Source organism: Malaya genurostris, chromosome 2, assembly GCF_030247185.1.
Source record: "Malaya genurostris strain Urasoe2022 chromosome 2, Malgen_1.1, whole genome shotgun sequence".
Classification (NCBI taxonomy): domain Eukaryota; kingdom Metazoa; phylum Arthropoda; class Insecta; order Diptera; family Culicidae; genus Malaya; species Malaya genurostris.
Window position 1 is genome coordinate 66,011,659 of NC_080571.1, and position 27,886 is coordinate 66,039,544.

The 27,886-nt window shown below is 36.6% G+C and overlaps 1 long non-coding RNA gene across 1 annotated transcript; it reads left to right on the top strand.

Annotated features, from left to right (window-relative positions):
• The first annotated feature begins 262 nt into the window (after positions 1–262).
• On the top strand, positions 263–27,408 carry LOC131430256 (uncharacterized). Its single transcript, XR_009229507.1, has 4 exons — positions 263–347; positions 26,960–27,096; positions 27,152–27,230; positions 27,293–27,408. It is a non-coding gene; the product is annotated as an uncharacterized LOC131430256 (long non-coding RNA).
• The last annotated feature ends 478 nt before the right edge of the window (positions 27,409–27,886 follow it).

Consider the following 27,886-nt stretch of genomic DNA (forward strand, 5'->3'; position numbering starts at 1 on the left):
AGGAAAGCTGCTTTCAAAATTAAGTATTATCTTGATTTTAGAATTGAAACTAAGATGTTTGCAGTATTCAGTATACCGTAGGAAATAGAGAAGGATATTATACCACTGATAATATTATCACACCCTTCTCCATACATATTTTGGAGACTAGACTTCATCAACGTTCCGACTGCATCTTGTTTGTCGTTCATTTTTTACCTCATGGCAGCAATGTAAGACCCATGCTGTTCTTTCAAATCTATAATAACGTTTGTTTCCTCTAGCCACAGGAAAGGCAGTTTACGAAAACGACGTGGCAAAGTGGACCGCAATGTGTTTGAGAGAAGACGTTACATTTTCTACGATAGGTAAGAGTGTATAACCACTGAATTCCAAATGCTTAATCATTTCCTTCCTGTACCAAAAAAAACCTATTCTCTGGAACTACACTATTCCTGGCGAGTCCCTCAAGAGAACATCAGTCGTTAGAAACTTCTGTGTACTGTTTGGTTCACTGCAATCTCTTAATAGACATATTATTGCCCTATCAAATCGGGATCTTTGGATTCGTGTTGGACTGGATTCACACTTATCTGTTTCATCCATATCGCCTCCTTGGTCATATAGTGTCCTAACATAGATATTTAGATAACCCTGCTCGAACCTATATAGGCTAAGTTCCTCCGTTAATTACTTAGATCTTCGCCTTCCTACAGAATCATTACCTCTTGATGATCGTTGTCGTTTGTTTAGTATGGATTTGCTTACGCGAAGAAGAAATACATCCAGAGCTTAGGGCGAAGGGAAGCTGATACAGTTTGAAATTCCATGCATTTGACAAATTAAGTTCTTGTGAATTTTATCATAAGTAAACCGGTAAATTTCATAACATTTTGCTGAGGACGCGTCAAGTTTTCGGCCACTTAAAAGCTCCCCTGGCAACTAGTAAGCACTAATAACAACTGTAAAATAGCCTTTTATGAGCATCGAAAATTATTATAGCTCTAAATCTGCAATCTGAGAGCCCATCTGTTGTAAATCAATCAAAACTCAGCTTTCCGAATGCACACTAATCATAAATAAGCGTTATCTATGAATAGCCGTACATTTTACCAAAGTCGGCTCTAATTCAATCTGAAGAACAATTGAAATACCAGTTAGCGATTATTTACTGTCATAATGCGGCATTAGTATGTGCTTTTTGTTTACTTGGGTCCGAACATGATCCGAGCCAACTTTCTGACTGCTTAAATATTGAACAATGTATACCAGGAGCTGCTTATAAATATGTGGAATTGCGTCGTTTGAATCTTCAAGTGTGGAAAATTACATTAAAAAACAGGCTGAATGCTATTCACGAGCTTTGTAAGCTGCTTAAGCCAGATCGTTCCTTTTTATCCGAACATTTGGTTAAGGCTTGTTCGCGAAACAAAAACCGGACAGTCATAAATTCGCATATCCCTGGAAATGCTTCATCAACGCGTGGAATATTTCACAGGATGATGAACGTATGTTTGATTATTGTGTAAAATAATTTTTTTGTGATACTACAAGCTTTTGGATCGAAGGTGGCGCCGAAAGAAGAGCAACTGCGAAAAGGAATTGTGGATCCGGATCTGCCAGAGAGCAAAGATTGTTTTTTTTGCAAACACTTTTCATAAGGGCATATTCAGGAGTGTTCTAGTTCTAGATGCATAATTTATGTCAGTTTTAAAATTTAAATCTAGAAATTATAACAAAATAAACTGGCAGCCCCAGCAGCGTTTTATCTGTGTTTCAAATATAGAAAAAATAGAATGGCAATGTATATTAGTTTTAAATTTGACAGTAGAACTGGTCGAATAAATAAAACTAAAACGAATTGCTGGGGATACGTTTGTTTCAGTTTCATTTAAATTATAGACCACCCATATGAATCTTGCAGCTGCTGAATTTGCTCTAACGTTCTTAAATTTTTCGATACACGTTTGACAACAATCAGGGAGACTGAGAGTTAAATAAACACTGATTTCAGGAACCACCAGAAGAACGCAAATGGTGAAGGCGAAGCAAATATTGCAGAAGAGATATGATCGAGATTTTCAAGCACTGGCAAGGTATAAAGTCGTGCAAGGTGAAAACTGAACTAAACCGTAATGGTAAACAGAATGTGACGGTTAAAACCCGGTCTCGTAAGTTGTATCGCGAATGTTTGACGTAGTTTTCCTGGGTGATAGTGGACGTTTAAACTTATGTGCTGGAAGACTTTAAGCAGCTTCTCGGAACGTCTTTTTATACTGTCATGCAACGAAACGGTTCCCTGAAAAAAAAAACTGTTTGGCGGGCAATATGCAGCGGTGGTCGAGCAAGCCAAATCTTCATCACTACCGGAGAGCTGGAAACAAGCAAATATATCGTGAAGAATGCCTAAAGAAGCAATTGTTACCATTCTTACGCAGCTCCTGACGCTCTCTCGCTTTTCAGGCCTAATTTGGCATCTTGTCACTACGCCAAAAATGTTTTGGAATGGTTTAAAGAGAATGGGGTCCATGTTGTACCAAAAGGGGTGAGTCCACCGAACTGCCCGAGATGGAGACCTATCAAACGGTATTGGGATCTCATGTAGAGATAATAACAAGCTCTCAACATGAATAACAAGCTACATCTATAGAAAAACTTCGAAAATCTCGGATAAGAGCAGCTAAGTCGGTAACAGAGAAGTCTAGCTTGAGTAAACTCAAAAGTTTGTAGTTTCTTCTTGCAGCCTAATTAAGTAACTGTAATTAGTTTAAAGATGCCTAAAAAACACAATCAAATGAATAAAAAAAATTCATCTTTGACTGAACTAACAGCAATCTTGTTTTAGTCCAAATCTGCTTAAATTTGATCGCAAACAAATTCCCTTACTAGGAATTGTCGTATTCGTAATTTGTTAACAAGCATAAATCTCGACATCCGCTAAGCCACCAAGAAGAACTACTAAGTTGCACTAGCGCTATGATTTGAACTGCTATGCCCTGAAGGATCGAACACGAAAAGTTAAAAAAAAACAACAATTAGTGTTCCACTTTCAGTTCAGTTTTAGATTTTTTTCCAAAATCCTGAAAAAATCTTTTATTTCTATTGTTCTCTCTTGTTCGTATTTAGTCTTCTATTTGAGCATTTCGTTAGTAAATGAATAATTGAGCATCGCGGTCCAGTTCTTTGAGAATGAGAAGTAATGGCCGTCTCGGACCAAGAAGGCTCATCCCTGCGATTGCATTTTTTAAAGAAGCATTTTTTAAAGTAAATCTCGACATCCGCTAAGCCACTAAGAAGAACTGCTAAGCTGCACTAGCACTATGATTTGAACTACGATGCACTGAAGGATCGAAAACGAAAAGTTAAAACAAAGTGTTTCATTTTCAGTTCCACCTGATTGGAATGTAAGAAAATTAAATTATTTGTACTCTCTTGTTCGTACTTAGTCTTCTACTTGTGCACTTCGTTAGTAAATGAGTCACAGCGCGGTTGAGCACCTTGAGAATGAGATGTAATGGAAGTCGGAGAAGAAAGATTTTCTCCTGCTTATCGCTGCGATTGCATTTTTTTAGAGAAGCTCAATCAATCTACTATTTTCATCATCGTCAAACATTTATAGATATAACTGGAGTTTATGACTACTGCCTGTTGATATTACGCTTCACAGAAAAAAGTAAATTATTATTACTGATTTATATATAAATTTAAAAGCTAGTTCTGCAAAACGCTTAGAAAATTGAACAAAATATTTATATTTTTTTAAATACAAAAATATTCTTTGATTGCAACGTATTCGGTGGCTCGAATGAAACTCGTCACGTTAGAACAATCTCTAATTGCATGAATTATGTAACACTGGACTTCACAGAAAAAAATTATGAATTTTACAGGTGACATAATTCCACAAACGATACAATTCATAACTACTTAATTTCTCAAATGACGCGATATTCCACTCGCATAGAATTTTACATGCTACGAGTGCAATTTGCAATTTATATGTATCAATTATTCAACAAACAGATAAGTGCTTCTGTGGTTCAGTCGAGTAACCGGTGAGCTTATGATCTAATGTTTCTCTGTTCAAGTCGCGCTGCTATTATCTATCTTTTGTTTTTTATTTTATTCGAATTGAAGCCATGTCAATTCCAAATCACATTTCTTCCAATTTTACATGTTCTTTTAATATAAGTTTGTATGAAATACGACGCTCCATTTATGTGCATCTTATAAAATGTAAAATCACAAAATTTTTTCGAACTGTTTTGATTTCAGGCCATTTAGACTGTTTGGCTCAGGCATTATTTCACTAGATTTAGGTTGAAATTTACATTTGAAGTTTTCTGTAGAATCTACTATTTGTCGATCAGTGTACAGGTTACAAATTTATCTATTGCTCGAATGCAAATTGAAACAACTGACGGCGGAAGACTGTTTACTTCAACGATTAACTCTTAATGTAGAGCCTTACGAAAACGGTTTCTTTGTAATTGAATTTTTATATATTTTTGGTTGAATAATAGAATTGTTTGCTTTAAAATGGAAGCTTTTTGAATTAAAACCATTTTCATCAGTACGAGCAGGAAAGTTAACGATTTGTCATCGGTAAAAAAATTCAACCCTGAAAAAAAGACTAATGAAAATTTACCTTGAACCGAAGACTGCCAATTCCACTTCGTTGGTATTCTGTCATCGGCAAGCTAAGCCGCAGCTAAATCTTCTCCTATGGGTACTTTTTATTACACTTTGCAGGCCGCATCCCACATTTTGCTTTACTGTCACCTGCATGTCTTATCACTACACTAGACTGCACCATCACAGGCACCGTTCTAAGGCTTTTCATACCAGCTCAAGCTCCCGTCAATCAATGCTGCCCGACAAACTCCGACATGCCCGACATCACCGATCGGCGGCAGGTGCCTGCACGGACGATGCCGAAACTGTCATCCGAGTCCATCAAGTTTGGAGTAAGCAATGTCTCGAATGTCCGCCGTGTTCCCCTCGTTCAACCGGCAGGAGTAGGCACAACTTTTCAGACCTCATCCTAGAAGATCCTACTATCGACTGATCGTAAAAATTGAAAAATCTCTTATGCAATGGATCTTTCTTCCCGTGGTCGTACCGTGCAGTGCCGTTCCGTTCCATTTTTTTTTGTTCGTTCAATGCTGGAACCCGGGACGGGAAGTTCTGGGTGTGTCTGCATCTCACTCCAGCTGCCATCGGCCGGTATGCTTTCGTTCTTGTTTGTCGTATCGCGCACTTACCTCTTCCTGTCCGGCCGCACCGTGTCAACCAGTCAAACGAACCAACCAAGCGCACCAGCCACACCAAGCCAAGCGCAGTTTTGCCTCGAAACCCTTCGTTGTAGGTTGGTTCCCCCCTTGCTTCAGCTGGTACTGCTGCGGCGGCTGCTGCTCCTGCTCCTGCTGCTGTTGCTGCCATCGTCTTTCCACTTCCGTCGAGTGTATGAACGCGCGCAGCTTGCTTAAACGCATGGTCCTTTGCTTCTCCTCCCGCGTTTTGCGTCCATCGATCGTCACACATTCGATGCGTTGCGTCCTTACACCGAGGCAATGCCACTGATATGCAGTCAGCTACAGAAGTAGCAGTCCTTCTGGTTTAGCGTCATCGTCATCTCTTTTTTTTTTGGTATGGTGGAACCTCAACCTCACTATACTTCATCAGAAAAGCAAGACGCTGGCTGACTGGTGAAGGCGGGCGGCAGTTTCATGATTGACTGTCCGCTGGTAATGTGTGCTGTGTACATGTTAGTCATTGCACCACGGCCGTACAAGGGAATGAGGGGAACCCCGAAGAATGGATTCTAGCAGAGGAGCAATGCGCGGAAAGGGGGCAAACACTTGCGGTGTGAATGAAACGGAAAAGGGATTGAGAAAGGGTTAACCAATGTTCGGGCTGATTCTCCTAACAGTGTGAAATGTAGAAATTTGAACAAAATCCAAGCAAACATTGGCTGCTCAAATACGCTCGGAACTCGGTATGGGATTGTTTCCAAGGTGACAAATTTACGAGAAGTCTGAGGTATTGAATTGTTTGTTTTTTTTTGTTGTTGATGGGAACTTCAAAATCTAGCCCTGAATGAATGAATCCAATCAATTTCTAAAGACAAGCCGTGTCAGAGTAGAGCATAGACTAGATTTGGATGAGTTCAAAATATCTATTAGTTATCAACATAGTTCTGTTGTGGTTTCTTATCGCAGTTCCAATGAATAGTTCGGTAATCTCGTCTCGGTTTTCGCAGTTCTGCAAGTGTATTAAGATTATTCTATTCCAATCGAGTACTGACTAGTTTTAAACAGTTTCTGATTTACGTGGGAATTTTGTATCTTCGAGTCAGGTTTGAGCTCCAGCCCTGAATCAAGGCAGTTTATGGAAGCTACGTTCGTTGAAAAAAAAAAATTAAACAATAACTTTCCTCCTTCCAACTACTATTTCCGAGTACATTATTTTTCCTCTCACTCTCTGACAGTTAACGAGTATGTTTGATTTCGTTTAAACATTTCGTTGGCCTTTCAACAGTGACGCCACTCTTGTCACAGAATAAATGATTACTGATGGTGATGATCGCCGATGATTTGACAAACCTTTTTTTATTTAGTGACCATTCATTGCTGGGTAGTTAATTCTGCAGAACACTTTAGGGCTGACGTTGGAAGTTCCAAAACGTTTGATACTTTCAACCAAAAACATGTCCTGTTTCAGAAATCCTGGCGTCCTTATTACGAATGGGCAATTTCTGTCTGTTCCTTTGTTTTAAAAATTTCCGACGAGCTCCGTTCGTTAGTTCCATTATGTCTGCATGCGTGCAAATGCAAGATCTGCCTTCGCTGAAAAAATAAAACGAAAAAAAAATGAACGAACTACTCACACTCGCAGAATGAAACGAAGAAGAAAATAGCAAAACGAAATGCATAAGGTAGAATAAATCGCGAATTAGTATAGCAAGAGGCGGAAATCATCATCAACATAATCATCATCGTCATCGTTATGTGGTGCAGTCAGAATCAGTAGCAGAAAACGGGTTGTGTAAACTGAATAAAACAACTAACAAGCACATCAGGGAGGATCGTTGTGCAAAAAAAAGAATACATGGGAATGAATGAGATAGGATGAAAATTAAATTAAAGTGGTACCATTGCATTGGCGAGAACACACATACATGGGCACACGGTCAAACTTCACCATGTGTAGAGTGTAGATGCAAAAAGGGACCAAGAGCAGCAGGGAAACGATTAAAAAATCATGTGCTGCAACAATGAAGATTGAGCGTGAGGGAGATAGAAAGTGAAACGAAATTATTTTAAAACCTAGTGGATCGCATTCGAAGGGCCGGAAAGCATTATGTTCGAATCAAAAGTGTAGGTGGTTTTTATGATTCTCAGTGTATGTTGGCTGTCATTTTCAACACTTGTGATAATTTGATCGATAATTATAGGTTTCAAAAAGTTCCACAACATGACTACAGCAGTTCGCAAAAGTAGATTGATTTATTATATGAGCTCTGAAAACTAGATTTGTTTGATTTTAAAACTTGAAACACAACCGTACCACGTTGATTTTCGTAAACGACGAAGGTTTTCAAGTACAGGTTGATGAGCGTTCTACTGATTGTGAAAAATGATTTGAGAGAACTAGACTCAGGATCAGAAAAATCATTGGCTCAATGTGCAACGAGAAAAGTTATGAGTAAACTCAAGAATTCAAGAACTCAAGAATTCAAGAACTCAAGAACTCAAGAACTCAAGAACTCAAGAACTCAAGAACTCAAGAACTCAAGAACTCAAGAACTCAAGAACTCAAGAACTCAAGAACTCAAGAACTCAAGAACTCAAGAACTCAAGAACTCAAGAACTCAAGAACTCAAGAACTCAAGAACTCAAGAACTCAAGAACTCAAGAACTCAAGAACTCAAGAACTCAAGAACTCAAGAACTCAAGAACTCAAGAACTCAAGAACTCAAGAACTCAAGAACTCAAGAACTCAAGAACTCAAGAACTCAAGAACTCAAGAACTCAAGAACTCAAGAACTCAAGAACTCAAGAACTCAAGAACTCAAGAACTCAAGAACTCAAGAACTCAAGAACTCAAGAACTCAAGAACTCAAGAACTCAAGAACTCAAGAACTCAAGAACTCAAGAACTCAAGAACTCAAGAACTCAAGAACTCAAGAACTCAAGAACTCAAGAACTCAAGAACTCAAGAACTCAAGAACTCAAGAACTCAAGAACTCAAGAACTCAAGAACTCAAGAACTCAAGAACTCAAGAACTCAGGAACTCAAGAACTCAAGAACTCAAGAACTCAAGAACTCAAGAACTCAAGAACTCAAGAACTCAAGAACTCAAGAACTCAAGAACTCAAGAACTCAAGAACTCAAGAACTCAAGAACTCAAGAACTCAAGAACTCAAGAGCGCAGGAAATCTGGGAACGGAACAAAAACGGATCTCAGGAACCATCAGAAAGACACGAAAGTGAAGCAAATATTTTAGAAGAGACCAGATCTAGCCGAAAAAAAAGAATTTCGTGCATACTGTTAAGCACCAGCAAAGAATAAAGTCTTGCAAGCTGTAACTGTATCGAACCGTAATGATAAATAGAATGTGAAGTTTAAAATCAAGACATGTAAGTTGTTTTGCGCATAGTTGACGAAATTTTCCTGCGTGATAATTGACGATGAATCTTTTGTGCTGGAAGACTTGAAGCAGCTTCCCGGAATGGTATTCTTATACTGACAGGCAACGGAACGACGTAGAAGAGCATTTCAGGACTAAGAAAAAGGCCAAGTTTCTCAAAAAGGTTTTTGGTTTGGCAGGCAATATGCAGCTGTGGTCGAGAAAACCAAAGCTTCGTCACTACTATAACACATGGATCAATAAGTCCTGAGACTAACAATGGAAACAACATTTTTTTTTGCAAAATTTTTTCTTATTCATCAACATAATCACCTTTTAGGGTGATACAATGGTTCTAACGTTTTTCCAATTTTTCAATACCATGTTTATAAAAAAATTTATCTTTCGCTTCAAAATAAGCTTCAGTTTCAGCGATGACCTCCTCATTTGAGCCAAATCTTTTTCCCTGGAGCATTTTTTTAAGATCAGCAAAGAGCCAGTAGTCACTGGGGGCTAAATCTGACGTGTAGGGGGGGGGGGGGGGGGGGGTGGGATGCAGATCAAAGCCCAATTCGTTCAATTTCGCCATTGTTTTCATCGATTTGTGGCAGGGTGCATTGTGATCGTCGAAAGCAATCGCGGCACCCACTTGGAAAAAAACCTTTTTCGTTCTCAATTTTTCATGAAGGATAGTAAATACACTTCCATATTATATCTGTGTCATCTCAGCAATCTCACGGAGCTTCACTTTACGATCTTTCATAATAACTTTTGTCACTTCACTCACATTTTCCAGTGTAACGGCTTCCACAGGTCTACGGCCACGTTTAAACTCGGCGAACCACCGACAAATCGTTGCTTTTGATGGACAAGAGTCCGGATAACATTTTTCAATCCATTGTTTCGCTTGCACGGTGTTTTTACCCATTGAAAAACAATGTTTTATCAAAACACGAAACTCCGTTTTTTCCATTTTTTAAACAGACTACAAAACGACTTTACTCCAACCTCGATAACTCAGCTGTTTCTGGTCGGATCGACATAAAATTTTGACCCGTTTCAAGCAAAGGTTAGTACTCTAGAAAGACGTGTGGTTACGAGCGCCATCTCTGCTTTAGTCTCGGGACTTATTGATCCATGTGTTAATTGTGAACGAGAAAATATACGATGAAGAATGCCTGAAGAAGCGATTACTACTATTCCTACGCAGCTATGATGCTCCTTCGCTATTCTGGCCTGATTTGGCATCTTGTCATTACGCCAAAGATGTTTTGGAATGGTATAAAGCGAATGGAGTCCAAGTTGTACCGAAAAAGGCGAATTCACCGAACTGCCCGGAGTTGCGACTTATCGAGCAGTATTGGGCTCTCGTGAAGGGAGAATTCCCTCAATATAAATAACGAGCTACAATCATAGAAAAAATTCGAAAATCTCTGACAAAAGCAGCTAAATAGGTTGCAGAGAAGTCTGTACAGGCCCTAATGGCTGGGGTAACATCAAAAGATCATAGTTTCTCATGTAGCCTAATTGAATAACTGTATATAGTTTTAAGATGACTAATAGTACACAGTTAAACGAATAAAAAATGCATCTTGGACTGAGCTAACAGGAAATTTGTTTTATTTCAAACATGTATAACAAAATGTTTTAATAGTTAATACACAGATAAAAATGTTTTGTGATTTTACATTTATTTTCATGCACATATTTGGAGCAGGTAATTGAATGGAAATTTACATTACAAAACGAAGCGGTTTGTAAATATAGAGAAACTGAGAAACTGAATTAATTTTAATGTAATTTTACATCAATCATGGTTTTAAATCAGATTTTCGTTTCAACTGATGTCTATTTCATAGTACTATCGGTTTACATGTCGTGTAAGTTTCATCTTTTCTCTCTGTGTAGTCTGTGATGTCATTTTTATAGGAAAAATTAAACAAAGTGACCAAACAGAATAATTTCAATGTTTTTTAAATCCAGAAATCACGATTGAATTTTACTATTAGATTTAACTGTTGCAATGGTTTTTTTAACCTTAGAAAAATTGAAGCATGGAAGAATATCAATGTTATTTATGTTTCGCCTTTGACTCTTCGGTGCATTAGCAGTTCATATTGAACTTAGCCATTTAATAAGAGCCTCTAAGCAAAAGTGAATAGTCACTCTACTTGAGCGGCCTTGAATTATTGTTCATTCTTCTACTTGATTCGGTAGGCTTAGAATAAAATCCGAGCTTATTTTGTTAGAAGCAATGTTACTTCGTCATTAATTAAGGATTTATTGGACGAATTTCGCCCCAAATCAAACTCGCAGTTGACATGTAGACTTTGACACAAAAAAGTTATTTTGCATACTTTGTTTTTTTTTTTAAATTGATCTAGACTATCTAGTTTTTTTACAAAATGTATTTTTTGTTCAAACTGAACTTTTTATTCAGTGTCTTTTTATCGAAAACTAAACTAAACTAAACTGAAAGTCACTATCATCCAAGATTCCAGTGTAACTCAATTTGTGAGAAAGTTACACCGAATGTTTCGCTTTTGACTCAGTATAAGTTCTGCATATGAAAAAGATTTTATTAGCAAAACTCCTTCAAAATGCCCATCTTGCAACACATGGAAAGTTGACGGGAACATAATTACCTACCTTGGGGCAAAATTTCATTTAATTCTGAAATGACTTTTTTGTAAATCGACATTCAATTTTGCACATCGTTTTTATTTTATTACACGAATTTGGCAGCTTCCTCTCAGATTTGAATGAAACTTTCTCGACATATAGGCTAGAAATTTCAATTCAAATTACCATTCTTTGTTTGAATGAAATTTTGTCCCAACATAGATAATTATGGTAATTTGAAGGGAAAGGAAAAATTTTATTTTTCTTTACCCCTTAATTTATGCTAGGTGCACATACCCATTTTGACTAATTTTACGACGGCTCAACATAAACCGTTCGGCAGACATAAAGTTAATGCTACTTGCAAAACACTTGTAAAATTAGTCATAGAAAATCATGTTGCCTGTCAATTTTTCATATGTAGCAAGATGGAAAAAAAATTTAACACAGACTTTTCTTATCCAGCACTGATATTTCTGAGTTTCATTGGAATCTTGATTGATAATGACTTTCAGTTAAGTTTTGTCTTCGATAAAAATATACCGAATTAAAAAATCAGTTAGGACAAGAAATAGTTTTTGTTAGAAAAACTTTTTTCCTACTATTTGGTATGAACGGTGTGAAGAGAACATAACCATCTATATTGAGACAAAATTTTATCAACCAAAAAAAATTATTTCCATGGTACATGAAATTTCCGAAATCAAAAAAAAAAATTTTATGCCAAAAGTTTTAGAATCGCTAGAAAAGTCGAGATTTTGTTTCATCTCGAAAAAAAAACGACGTTTCATGCAATTTTAAGATTTTTGGCATCAAAAAAAATTGTCGATTTCGGAAATTTCATGTACTCCCCCCTATGGTGCTTTTTCAAGGTCGAAAATTGTCAAACCTTTACCACCGGGCAGCACCCCTTACGCATGTCCGATTTAGCTCAAATTTTGCATGAGGACTTTTTTCGAGGTGCTTAAACTTTTGAGCACTAGAGCTTTACGAAATTAGAGGTGATCCCAAAATATTGGCACCCTTATATATAATAGCGGTAAAAATCAACGTGTTTTATCGGTTACGTCACTTATACCATTATATCTCCGGAACCAGAAGTCACAGCCATTTGATCTTTGAACTTGATCAGTGGCCCGACAGTAGCTTTCAAATGAGCCTAAGTTTGTTGAAATCGGTTCAGCCATCTTTGGGAGAATTGAGCGGTGAAAATATCTTCGAAAACACATATACACACACAGACATTTTCCGATCTCGTCGATCTGAGTCGAATGGTATATAACACTATGGATCTCCGAGGCTCCGTTCGAAAGTCGGTTTTCCAGCAATTCTGATACCTTTCTATGGAGAAAGGCAAAGCCTTTTTCAAACCACAGTCTAGATCAATTTGGGGAAAAAGGAAGTTTGCAAAGTGGCTTTTCGTAACGATGTCAACGTATCCAGAAGGATTCATTCAAATCTGAAAGAGTGCTGCTCGTAATTTGTCAATCACCAGATGAAAGGTCAATGACCAGGAGGGCAGTTTCGGCTATCTTTCCGTGGAAGAACATTATTATTTTCAGTAGCGGCCCTAACTGCTTCGGGCTCAGTAAGAAATTGTAAGTATATTGCATTATTTGATATGGCCAATTGGATTGCTTACATAGACAACCATTTTTGAATTTTTACTCAAACGCAATCTTCGCTACAAATATGCTCTTTCTTAGACAATACGACCCGTTTTCCCAAATATTCACCGAACACCGTGCACGCGGAAGTTCTGTTCAATCTAACGCCATCCACATACATTGTGTACGGACTCGGTGTTCGCTCGCCTACTGCTTAACAGTGATTCCAGATTATCAAAATGTCCATTCAATCTGAAATTATCGATAGACAAGCATTTCAACAATATCTACAAATGAGTTTTCAAGTTAAAACAAGAAAAAATGTCATTTTAGATTCAACATTAACTTTACTAGCTACCGTTTGAATTCATTTTGTATGAGTTATCGAATAAATTATGAACCTTAAGCACTTATTATGTTTGAAGGCTTTAATGATTTTCTAAATAGTAAAATATTGATTCTCTGCAGGTTTCATGACGAAAGGTTTATTGGATGTTGAGCCGCATTTCTCTAACTTTGGATTGTTCTAGTACAAGATCCAGAAATCGAAGAGCACGGTACTCTGAACTAATGTTAAATAAATTCGAAATATTATTGTTAGATTTCTTTCTTTGCCAAATAAACGGCAACACTGACATCGTCAGTTTTATTTTGATCCTATTATATCTTATTTATCCTGAATATGACACAGTAAGGTATTTTATTCGATTTCATTTATTAAAGTTTATTTAATAATTTCGGGATGTATTGTAACGATAAATGCGAGACCAACACATGTATTGACGAGTATATTAAGGATTTCATGAGATTTCAATCGTACATACTACCGAAGAATTAAAAGAAACAATGAAACGGCTTATAATTCAGCGAAAAATTATGTTTAGATATATTTTCGATGATAATGATTGCACGAATATGTGAAAATGTCATTCAATCTTTTCGCTTAGTCATAATTTAAGCAAGTGCGCAGCGTTTTTTAAATAAATGGCTTTTACTGAATTAAATAATGAAATTTACATGACATGTAAATCAATGGTACTATGAAAAAGACACCAGTTGAATCGAAAATATGGTTGAAATCCTTCATCGATTTAAAACTAAAATGAATTAGACTGTAGCTTTAAATTAATTCTTAGTTCTTTAATATACTATAGTTCAAAACAAGGATGGCTTTTATCATATCGAAGAACGCTTACTAGCAACTCTTCACACGATTCAATCAGTGACATCAAAGAGAGACGGATATCATCGCAGCAACAATAGTTGATGGATAGTTGATAATTGCGACAGAATCATTTTACTATTGCCGCTTATTCTAACTATGTTCATATAACCTTTGTATAAGTTGTGTCTATGAAAATGTACGTGAATGCTCCACACAAGGGTTTTGAAATATTGCAACCTAGTATGAGAATCATCAAGTCGAAACATCGATTCGATTTTCTGTGATAATTTTCAACTTGCGATTCTCTCTTGGGAAATTTCACACAGCACCGTTGATTACCAGACCAGAGAAATGTAGAAAAATTCTCTCACGTTCATGCATTGAGAGACACGAGTTCTTGTAGCATCTTCTAATGGATTGAAAATGTTACATACAATATAGATAAATATCGAGCAGCTTCTGTCAAATTATTGGCAATCACCAACACTGGTTCAAAATATACTGACATATAAATTTTAAACATCAAAGTACTTTCCGATTCAATTCCTTGTTCCAAACATGTACATGAAAAACGAGTTTAATCCACCTAGCAGTGAGATAATACCTTTTTTTTATCAATCCGCATGTGTTTTTTGCATGAATATTTTTCGGTGTTTAAGTTTTCATGACATTATTTTAATGACCGTCGTTTTAAGCGACAATTTGAGATTTTATTCACTCATTACTCTATAATGTCGAAACTGCAAATCGGATCAAATTTGAATCTAGAAGTGTGATAATCGATTGAACATGCCATGATATGTAAGTTCCACTTTAGAGTTTACGGTAATTTAAGGTACTTCCAGAGCCGGTATTCAGGAACCAGCATAACCCAAACCGATTCGTATGGCCATATGACGAATAAATTACAACAGTTGTCATCTTCTATATCGGTTTGAATTTTAAAAATTCATCACCATGTAATTCGAGAACCGGAAGTCATAATTGGATAAAATTAATTAATTTTTGTATGTATGTATAAAATTAATTAATTTTGTATATAAGTTTATTCTAATTTGAATTTTTGTTTCTGAAATTTGATTAGGCTTTTTTGAGAAAACGATTGGGCTTTGAGAAACGATTTTATACTGGAACCGGAATTCTAAAATCGGTATGGCCGAAGTCAGATAAATTCACCTGAGTAGCTGTATAGTTTACATTTGTTTTAAAATATTTGAAAATCAGTGAAGACATCTTTGAGAAATCATAGCACGAATTAAATTTTTAGGTGCCTTCTGAATCGACAACTGAATACCACTAAAACTGAAAAAAGTTAATTTTTTTATCGACTATCCAAATCTGCTAGCCCGATAAACCTGATTAATTTATGTGGAATAGACATTTTATATCAATCACCCTGTATCTCCGAAACCGGAAGTTGGATCTGACTGAAGAGCAAGATGTTTCATAGAATCTTGAAACTTTTCATTTGAATCTTAGATTTCATTTGAATCTTAGATCCGTTCAGCCATCTACGAGAAGAATGAGTTACTCAATTTTGATTTCGTTTCACATATCATCCTGTAGTTCCGGAACCAGAGGTCGGAACCAAACATAATGAAGGAACTTTGTTTGGGAGTATACGACTTTTCTTATGAATTTGAACTTGTAGAAAAGAAATTTTCCGAGAAAATTGTGTGAAATTATTTGTCACACACGCATATGTTGATCTCGACGAACTGATTCGAATGGTATATGGATGTTATATTCTTCCAGCATTTATTCCTGCAAGTAGTTCAAAACAATATAATTAAAAAAATTCTGGATAGCCATTACCGTGCGGAATCTAAGTCTGAAAACATATTCTGTTTTCAAGGTCAATTGTGATTTTGACATAAAACTTCGTATAACTAAAAAAGTAAACATCCTATCTCAAAACCATTCAATAGCGTTTTGGGTGACGGGGAGACCTTTCATTTGCGACTAGTTTAATCAAAATCGGTCCAGCCATCTCTGAGATCTCGACCTCTTAGTTGACAACACACATACACACACACACACACACACACACACACACACACACACACGGACATTTGCTCAGTTCGTCGAGCTGAATCGATTGGTATATGTTATTCGGCCCTCCGGGCCTCGGAAAATTTTTCTAAAGTCTGAACGAATTCTATACCTATTTTTTATATATATAAAAAAGGTAAAACGATGTGAATTAACAAAACATTTTTATCTGTGTTGTTTTAGATTACACGCGTAGAAATTTATTCGTTACGTGCACAATTATTGAACTGCATTGCCTTGTATCAATTTTTGGTTGATATATCAATTTATCAGAACATCGAGGATCTAGTTTGAAATCTGCAGCTGACGACAAAAAGACACTCAAACAGTAAAAATCGTTAAAGTGTACCATGAATGTAACTCGTAGTCTTAAAAAAAGTGTCAAAAAATTTTCTGAAATAATGGCTTAAGTTTTCTTTTTGCCAGTAGTCCACGTTTTGTCAGTATTTAGCTCGACGATAGACCCGTCGTCAGTTCCGAAAGCTTTATGATATTTTCGAAGAATTGTCAAGACCGGAGAAGAAACTGATTTGCGAGACACAAAAGGAAGAAGCAATAAAACAAAATCGCGAATTAAAGCGAAACCACAACTCGACACGCTGTTTTGGTAATCTTTTCAACGGGGGATATCCTAGGGTATAGGGTACTGTTTCCAACCAAAATTATAAAGGGAGTAATCCAGCGTCAATTTGACTGAGTGTAAAAATAAACAAAGCTAATCCACGATGGCTATGTTGAACATTGGGTCCAATACTCTCGCTGTGACGAATGTTCGGACGATTTGCATATAGCGGTGACATTCGGTAGTGTACGTGTTTGCTCAGCTGTAGGGGCTGGGTCGGTCTTGGTCTCAGCTGAATTTACAAAATCAAGATCGTTTCGAGTAATCAATCGTGGTACAGGAAGGCAGACGAAAATTACAGTCCTATTGACGGACAGTGAGACTTCGAGTTTGCTGAGTGCTGGTGAGGATCACACTATAAATGGGAGATGAGTATGAGTAAATGAACTCATATTTGACAAAAGTTGAATTTATTTAAAACGGTTTACAAAATTTTATTTGTTAATCCATTCTGTGCCCAACCAAGCGTTGTAGATAGAGCACTTATGATCCCTTTTTAAGCGTGTATGTCGACAATTTCGTTCGGCCAGTGGTACGTTTATCATTCATAAACAGTAAAAAATAATTTTATTGCCACGAAGTAGTAAACTGTTGGAACGAATTCCGTGGGTTAGCACAAAAAAAAAAAAAAAGCTGAACACGTATATTATGAGAAATTCATCAAATTTAAAATGACCATCAAACCGTTGGCGTCGTGATTGGCGTTCGAAGAATCCTTCTCGTCTAGGCAGCAAAAGAATGCTGTCGGTTTTTTTTTGTTGCCACTAAAAGCACAGGTACAGTTATTGATGGCGAACCGTTGCTCGTGTTACGGGGCAACCGGTGAAAGGAGCCATACGAGATTTGCAGCTTCTCTCGCCGCTGTAGGTATTAGGAATTGCCAGAGACAGTCGGGTCTATGCACCTTTCGCCATGTATGGATGGACGGCGATAGACGGCAACCAGTCTTTGCGAGATAAACATTAGAACAACGGTTCTTGCATCTTTCTCGCCAGACCGATCCGCAGCCGGAGTCTAAGCTAACAGTTATTTTGCCCATAATCTGGTTGGACGATTTGTGCGGGGACGGGCTCACGACAGTGGGAGTGCATGCATGGATGCCCGCATGCATGCATGCATGCATGCATCCATGCTTGCTTACTGGCTTGCATGTATGCAGTTGGTAGGTGATACGAAAAGCTTTTCCTGTCTAAACGCTCCGGGTGGAATTGTGGACAGATGTAAATACTGGATTGGAAATGATATTTGGTGAGCAGCAGTAAGCTCTCCAGCCGGTAATGGTATTCGACATTGGTCGTGACTGTGAAGTTGTTTTTTAGAATTGTGATTTGAAGTGAAAAATATGAAAAAAATTTGAATAATAATTATTGAGATACTCGTCCGAAAAAAAAACATTATTTTAAAATAAGGTTTTTGTTTTATCAGAATTTTGTTTAGGCAGTCTATGGTTTGTTTTAGGTTTCTATCTAATCTGACGAGAAAACGGGTTAGAAAAAGACTGCGGAATGAAAGGCCAGAAATCAAAATGTTTTACCAATAAATCGTTTTACCAATCGAAATCGTTTTACCAATAAAATTATCCTGCATTCGAAATACATACGTAATAAGCATATTGGAACATCGGTTTGCCATTTTGACTTTTATCTTACGGTTTGTTCAATTAAGGGGGCCACGGCAGAAAAAATCGTTCATTTCCCTCACTTCATTGTACAGAAACAGTGTTCGTTTGATGATAAAAAAAATAAATTTTGTAAATCATAAATATATAAAACTCCAAAGTTGACTTACCGTTCATCCGATATCATCCGGAGTTGAGCTCTGATACTCCCAAATAATATATCAAACTGTTCAGAAGACTTGTTTCAACTGCGTGAGCCTCGGATACAATACAAATGTTGAATAATTAGCTACGTATAAACATACAAATACATATATAAGAAAAACTATTTTTTTCCTTTTTTTCTGGAAATAATATGAAGAGTGATTTTTATTGCTGCACAGAAAAGCCAGCGATCGCAAAACAACTAAAATATTAGTTGTTTTTCTGATTTTGATTGGTTAGAACAGGGGTTCCCAAAGTGGTCGATATAGACCCCTTGGGGTCGATATCCTTTTTGCGGAGGTCGACGTAAACGAAAACTGACTATAGGGGTCGACGAGTTTTAGAAATCGACCCCCTATTGTTTGATATAAGTTGTTATTTGAAATATTTACGCTAAAAAAGTTGTGTTTATTTGACCATCCGCAGAATTTGGTAAGTGTTTTACATCAACATTAAAAAAGCAAGAAATTGAATTTTCAAAGGAATTTGTTGATGGGGGTCTGAGGCCTAAGTTAATTTTAGTAAAGGGGTCCATGACCCAAAATAGTTTGGTAATCTCTGGGTTAGAACTTGGTACAACTAATCGACTGTTGTTTTAACTAATCTGTCATTTTTGATTTATCGTGCTGGCAGCTTAGCAACGACACCCAACAAAAACACGTACCACAAACAAGTAATGCTTATGACAGACATGTGATTTCGGAATCACTGTACACCGTGAAATCACATGTCTGTCACCCTGAATCACGGTGGTATCACGCGAGCATCATGATGCAACGGTGATTTCCGTACTACGGTCATTGATCGTTGTACTGTACAAAATCACATCACTGTTTACTGCTACCAGCGCCATTGGCGAGCAATGGTGAACTCATGAAACAATATTTTCTTCTTTTAGGCATCAAATAATAAACAACCATCGTTTTATTTTGCAAAAAAATCCCGATTAAATGCTAACAAGCAGCAAAAAACATATATACTTTGTCAACGTTTTAGCATATTTTCAAAATGCAGCCAACAAAGAAATGTTCATAAATTTGATGAAGGTTTGAAATACAAATAAGGAAAACAATATATTCATTTATTGTTGAAATGGATTTAAAAACATAATGATTCATATTTTGAATGCACATGTGGTAATAATAAACGATAAATATCCAATAGCAAACATAAACCAATTGAGTGATCATCCTGTTTATTGAAGACCTATATTGAATTCTGGAAACTCTAATTCTAATAATTACTTTGTCTTATATCATCAGGTTGAATGCCGTTGGATAGAAAGAAAACTTGTTTTTAAATTGTTTAGAAAGAGAGTATTAGTAGAGAAGTAGAGTAGAGTATGAATAGATAAACAGCGAATCATGTTTTTCAGTGTGGGGAAGTTGAAGCAGAACACGTACCAAGTAACATATTCAATTTAATAAATACTCGTAGTAGTTATCAGTGTTACTTCATAAACATAGCATAACAACTTTAAAATACCTAAAATCCCAATAAAACCATTATGAGATTATATTCCAGTCTAGTAGACTATTTTTTTATAAGATAAGATTTATGAAGCAAAATGAAGTATCAAACCTATGTCAAATCTATTTTGAAATGATTTAAAATTCAAGAAGGTTTTAAAATCTGGTTTATGATAAACATAATCCTTTTTATGAAAATTTCGCATGGATAGCATTTTTCTGGAATATGTGTGTGTGCCATGCCGTTTTTGATGGTTACATACTAAGATTATTTTAGATTTATTTACTATTTTTAGGCTCAATGTTAAAAGTTTAGGCGCTCTTAATTTTATCGTGAATATGCGGGTGAAAAAGGAATTATGACTGAACACCTTGAAATTTATGCGGATTTATTCAAAGTCGACATGATTTACAAACAAAATTTGGTAATTCATCACCTTTTTGGGTAGAAATCTTTTTTTTTTCATAAAAAAGTAGTGCTAGTGTCTATCATATTTCCTCCGTTTTTTTGTCAGTAAATGTTACGGTAGAACATCAAAATTATGGACATCAAATTTTCCCTAATGCTAATAACATTTAAACAATGAAGGAAACAAATTCTGTATCCCAGAACAAATCTGTCATAAATGTACCTTAAAACTACAAAATTTCATATGAGTAAAACAGTCATCCGATGAACACTCACACACAAAACTAGTTTAATAATTCAGAGAGGCATTGATTATATCAGTCATAATCCAGCTACTGGGAATACACTCCAAACCGTGAAAATGTTTGGTTTCAATATTATCGATCATCGGAGCTAGGAAATCAAGATAAGTTTTGAGTTGTTTCGTTTCACTGTATATTCATTCTGTGCGCAAAACATATCTGTCACCTCATCGTTGTACGCGTACAGCGTTGTACAGAAATCATTGTACGGAAATCACATGTCTGTCAGGGGTATAATGAAACGTTTCAGTTGAGCAATGCCAAACACCCTGAGCGAACAATGAAACGTTTCAATGAGATGTCACTCGTGCAATTGAGCAAAGACACAATCCCAGCAAAGTTATGCTTATGACAGACATGTGAAATCGGTATCACTGTACACCATGAAATCACATGTCTGTCACCCTGAATCACGGTGGTATCACGCGAGCATCATGATACAACGGTGATTTCCATACTACGGTCATTCATCGTTGTACTGCGCAAAATCACATCACTGTTTACTGCTACCAGCACCATTGGCGAGCGATGGTTTACTCATGAAACAATATTTCCTTCTTCTGAACATCAAATAATGAACAACCATCGTCATATTTTGAAAAAAATCTCGGTAAAATGCTAACAAGCAGCATAAAACTTATATACTTCGTAGCATATTTTCAAAAAGCAGTCAAACCAAGAAATATTCATTAATTTGGTGAAGTTTTGAAACACAACTAAGGAAAACAATTTATTCATATTTGTACAAAAAATCAGCACTATTGAGTAATTGTTGTCTATTCAATAACAAGTAAGATTATTGTTGAAATGGATTTAAAAACATAATGATTCATTGGGGACGGGTATAGTGTGATGGGTAAGTTAATGCCTTTCACGCAGCCCGCCTGGGTTCGATTCCCAACCCCGCACATAGGGTCAGAAAGTTTTTCTGATCCGAAGAGGCGAATGTCTTATTTTGGGTATGAATAGAGAGAACAGCGAATCATGTCTTTCAGTAAGAGTAAATTGAAGCAGAACACGTACCAAGTTACATATTCAATTTAAGAAATACTTGTAATAGTTTTCATTGTTACTTCATACATATAGCATAACAAATTTAAACTTCTCAAAATCCTAATAAAACCATTATCAGATTATATTTCTGTGTAGTAGACCGTTTTTCATAAGATTTCTGAAGCACTTTGCACTTATATAATAGCATCAAACCTGTCAAATCTATTTCGGAATGATTTAAAATTCAAGAAGGTTTTAAATTCAGTTTTATGATGAACATAATCCTTTTTATGAAAATTTCGTGATGAATAAACTGTTACATTGACAGAACTTTTCTGAAATATGTGTGTGCCGTGCCGTTTCTGATGGTTACATACAAATAATATCTTAGATTTATTTACTTTTTTGAGACTCAATCTTAATAGTTTATGCGCTCTTATTTTTATCGTGAATATGCGGGTGAAAAAGGAATTATGACTGAACACCTTGAAATTTATGCGGATTTGCCAAAAGTCGGTAAGATTTACAAACAAAATTTAGTGATTCATCACCATTTTGGTAGACATCAGCGTCGTTGCAAAAAAATAGTTCTCGTGTTCCGAAAATTAGTTCTAAAAGCCTTTCGTATTATCTCTATTCTATATTTATATTTGTTTTTTATTTTTATCAGTGAATGTTACGGTGGAACATTAAAATTATGAACATCTAATTTTCTCTAATGCTAATTACTTTTAAACAATGATATGAGTGATACTGTCATCCAATGAACACTCACACACAAATAGTTTAATAGCTAAGACAGAGAGACAAGATTATATCTGTCATAAATTAGTTGCTAGTAATAATCTTCAAACCACAAAAATTTTTGGTTTCTATATTATCGATCATCGGAGCTGGGAAATTAAGCTAAATTTTGAGTTTTTTCGTTTCACAGTACATTCATTTTGTGCGCAAAACATGTCTGTCACCTCATCGTTGTACGCATACAACGTTGTACAGAAATCATTGTACGGAAATCACATGTCTGTCAGCGGTATTACTTGTATGCAAAAAAATGTCTCAGTTGTTTCAACCAATTATTCAGTTATTTGAACGCCAATTGCAACAAATATTTTTTACTGTTAGCCTCTTCGGGGAGCAGCTAATCGTTCACTGCTTGAACAAAGAAATTTCATCTAATTAACTGCTTATATCTTTATCACTAAACTCACAAAGGATATAGAAATGAACCAAAAGATTACAATTCTCAAAAGGGAACTCATCCGAAAAATGGTCAGAGGGAATTAGGAAATTTTTCCTTCACTTGCAGAATGGCTCGCTGGTAAACCTAATGCTACAGATACACTTTCAAGAAAATACAAATAGTACCACTTCACTTTAGCAGCAAATTTTTAAGCGGTAAGCGGTTTTAATAACATTGACATGAACTGTCCTAGAATACATTACTCTCAGATTAAATTAAAACATTTATACTGTAGGAATATCTATTTAACACATGGAAAACTTGTTTTACAATTAACAGATATATCCTTCTGCATACTTTAACTTACATAAAACGACCACTACGTAACTAACATAAATGACATTCATTTACCATTGAAAATTTTCAATATGAAACGCTTCTGGTGAAATGAAGAGGTTTTTTGTTCTGCGTTTTGCTGTCTTCGTTCTCCACCAAGTGACAGCATTTGAATACAACAACTTCGGTCACCTGAATGGTTATGTCAAAATCAACAGATATGTTAGTTAAATCAACAACATTTAGTTGAAACAACCAGGGCGTGAAACAACAATTGCAATATTAAAATTTTGTGATCTGCGGGTTCTCCGTGTGGTATCTTTTTGGTAACACTGTTTTTGACAGATCATGCGTAAATCGTGTCTTGTGTCATTGTCAAACTTGTTCAGTTTGGTCTATAATTTAACCATGAATAGGTTCTGTCAAAGTTAGAGGAAGATCCACTTTTTACCTTTTTTCATAAGTATAAAAAATAGGTATACAATTCGCTCAAAATTTAGCAAAAATTTTCAATGACCGGAGAGCAGATTGTCATATACCAGTCGATTCCGCTCGACAAACTGAGCAAATGTCCGTGTGTGTGAAGGTGTGTTGTCAACAAAGAGGTCGAGATCTCAGATGACAAGACCGATTTTAATCAAACTAGTCCCAAATGAAAGGTCTCCTTGAACGCTATTGAATGGGTTTGAGATCAGATGTTTTTTTTCTGAGTTATACGAAGTTTTGTGTCAAAATTTTTTTTAGATGATATCAGTCACAATTGACAGAATATGATTTTAGACTTAGATTCCGCACGGTAATAGCTATCCAACAAGCCATAGATTCTTAAAATCCATTCATTTTTAACGGAGATATCGATATTTTTGTTAAAGCGACTTTTCGCCTTATTCCAATAGTAGGAGTTTACACACTTGAAGATAAAGCAATGTTTCGGAGTAAACGATTTTCAATACTATTTTATGCAATTTTTTCTTAGCACCTAAAAGTTCTCTTTTTCATGACGTTTCAATTTTAGCACGGCTCGTTTTTATGATCAAAAAAGGACCGGAATTTTCATTTTAAAATTCCCGCACTTGTCCAATCGGTAAACTTTTATTCTCTCAACGTTGGCAGCACTTTTATACACATTCTGTCAAATTTTGACGCATATCGTACGATTAGTTTTTGTTTGGCGTCTATCCAAAGAAGTTGAAAAATTTTCGTGTGGTGATTTTCATAATGGATGAAAATTTAGAACAACGGCTCGCCTTCGACGCGCCATTCGGTCGATTGTTGTGCGGTTTCGACGTCATATCCATAGATCCACACCTCATCACCAGTTATGATGCATTCGATGAATGTGGGGTCACTATCTGCGTTGGAAATCTCTTTGGCCACATCAACACGACGCTGTTTTTGAATGAAATTCAGCTTTTTTGGCTCCAGCCGAGAAGCGACGCGTTTCAAACCCAAAACATCAGTTAAAATGTGTTCGGCTGATCCATAAGAGATGCCCAACAACACAGCAATCTCTCCAATCGGTACAGAACGATTTTGCAACACGATTTGCTTCGCCGATTCAATGTTTTCTTCAGTAACAGATGTTGTTGGGCGGCCAGGGATCTCATCATGATCCAAGCATGTACGACCACCTTTGAAGCGTTTATACAACGCGTATGCCTGTGTTTTTCCTAGACACGATTCACCAAAGGCCTTTTCTAACATTTTCAACGTTTCGGAACACTTAAATCCATTTGCAACACAAAATTTGATGCACGCACGTTGTTCTAAATTTTCATCCATTATAAAAATCGCCACACGAAAATTTTTCAACTTCTTTGTATAGACGCCAAACAAAAACTAATTGTACGATATGCGTCAAAATTTGACAGAATGTGTATAAAAGTGTTTCCAACGTTGAGAGAATAAAAGTTTGCCGATTGGACAAGCCCGGAAATTTTAAAATGAAAATTCCGGTTCTTTTTTGATCATAAGGTACATATCGATTCAAACGAAAGGTCTTATTGTTCCATAGATTGCTATTGAATTTTATCTCTATCCGACTTCAAAATCTTTATCCGGATTTTTTCACAAGCGATGGTTGTGCACATTTTTATAAAATTTACTGGTAAATTCATCTAGTTGACAGACCTTGTTAGTTGGTGGATATATAAATCTACTTTGGGACTATCAGTGCCCGGTTTCCGCTTCCGAACGCACCGGTAATAGTGAAGAAAAGCTCCAAAAACGGAACTCACTTCGATTACTTAGCAACGGTTGAACCGATTTTCACAAATCATGTTTCAAATTAAAGCTCTCAATGTCTTAAAAGATACTGTGCAATTTCTTCCAGATCCGACTTCCGGTTCCAAAATTATAGGGTAATGAGTATCAAAACTTTCAAACTGTCATACAAAATGATGCAAAATCGGTACGTGCTGGTACGGAAGAAGAAGAAAACGCGAAACTTGACACAATCTTATAGTGATGTTTTTGAAAATATAAGTAATATGAGAAAGGCATCATTACACCACTAGGTGGATTAAAAAAGGTTTTTTTTCTGAGTTTTCTCTAGAATTCTACTCGGGAAAATGGATACATAGAATAAATGGTTAACAATTACAATTTTTGGTTCATTCAATAAAGGCAGAGCTCACTGCTGCCGGTTATTGGCTATTAAAAGTAGGACAAATTCATCGACTGAGAGCCATTATTTTGTAATTTGAAATTGGAGACATTTGACAAAAAGAGGACATATTTGTCACTGTCAACCGAGTCTTTCCTGTAGTAAATTTCTGTGCATCTAAAGCATTTCTGTTGCTCTACCTTGACTATGAGACTTCTAGGCCACTATTCTGCATTAATAATCTAATCAATTTCCGCAGCAGCAGCTCGAACTGGGCGTCTCCATGGAGACAGACATCGCCTCCACATTGTTGCATATATGTATGTGGCCAGTTCTGAAATTAATTAAAAGTTCACTGAGTCCAGTTTTCCTAGATGTCCTCCCCTTGAAAAATTCCGAGTCCCATCTCATCACATCCATCTTCTTCGGAGGCTCCGCGGTGCTCCTAGTTCTTAATTAAGGCCATGTAGCATGGGCTTCGCGCGCTGATGTACTGCACTGCCATAAGTGGAGACTCGTTGAATAATTTATTAGTCCTGGTACTTTTTTTTCGTTGCTCCCGCTGCCGCTGATGCAAGAACCTTGCATCTTCCGATGATGGTTACTTTTCCACATGACGGCCAGTTTTGATGCATATAAATGCATCCATGGGTTTACTAACAGCAGCTAACTGCTCGGTAATGGCATTTATTACGATGCTTAATTCGATTGCTGGTGTTATGATCTGTAAAAAGGGTTGCTTGATTTAACAGTCTTCTTCTTTGCCTTTAATAATCTGATATCGAGGAGTGATCGGCTTTGTAACATGATTATGAAAATATTTACTCTGATATTTTTTTTTCATGTGGATCAGAACAAAAAAAAATTTCTGAAAGATTGTGAATACATGTTTTGAATATTCGCCTACTTTGCTGAAATACACATTCAAAAATGACAGATTTCCGACAATTTGTGTTAATTGTTTTGCTAATGATGAAGTCCATATGGCATAATTGAGCTTGGAAGATTAATGACCAGGGAAAAATAAATTCTCTCATGGTGTATTTTTTTTACGTCGGAATGATCTATCCTAAATGATTTATTTTCACATAAACACAAGAGTTTGATCAATTAGGTGCGTAATTATAAAAATATTTTCTATTTTTTTTTCCATCGCTTAGGGCCTCCGGCTACGCCAGGTGTGCTGCAGTGTGACACTTGTGTACCGGAGGACCACTTTTGCGTGTGACATCTGTTCGCGGTGGAGATGCTGCTGCTGAGAATCGAGCCATCCAGTGTACTTTTCCAAACCAATTAAGTGCTTAACTATCGCTTATCTCCGAGAGACAATCGTTATTTTTTTATCATTTCAGCCGATGTTGCGACACCACTCTAGCGGGTAGACGTCCGTCTATTGGCGTCTGTTCATCTACCGGGATTGGCGTAGTTCTGGTAGCAACAGCCTAAGTATCAATTCAAGTTAAACCAGTTTATTCATTTCATTTTTGCCGCAGAACCACCACAATGTTGGGAGTTGAACGTGAAGATCAGCCCATGCATGTCTAGTCAGACTGAGGTTCATTGTCATTGGAACAAACGGGATTCTCACCGGCAGAATCGTCGGGGAAGGGGGAAGTTGCTGTTGGTTGGGGGGAGGGGAACAAAACTGAAACTTATAAATATTTTTCTTAACGCATTATTACATAAAATGATCATAAATATATAAATAAATATAACTGATGGTCAACAGCAGGCTTCTCTGCGGTGGGAGTACGAGAGTGTAAGTTGCAATAAATAAATGGCTCGGCAGGGTTGCATTAAGGCAGATTGGTGTTTCAGATATTTTATTTGTTACTCCAAGAAGCCCAATCTGACGATAGAACCATTCTCGATGGAGTTTCTTTCTACCCCTAGATGCAACCGGTCGACTATCCAAACCGATGCTATCCAATACAGCATATTTTCCTATGAATTACACAGGACTCCTCGGCCCGTCTGGTTGTTCGTACTGATGCTGTAGGAGCGAAGAAAACGATCCCATGGACCAATCAAGGCATCCTCAACCCAACAGCCTACCAACCAGCACGGTGTGTATGCGATGGGCAAAT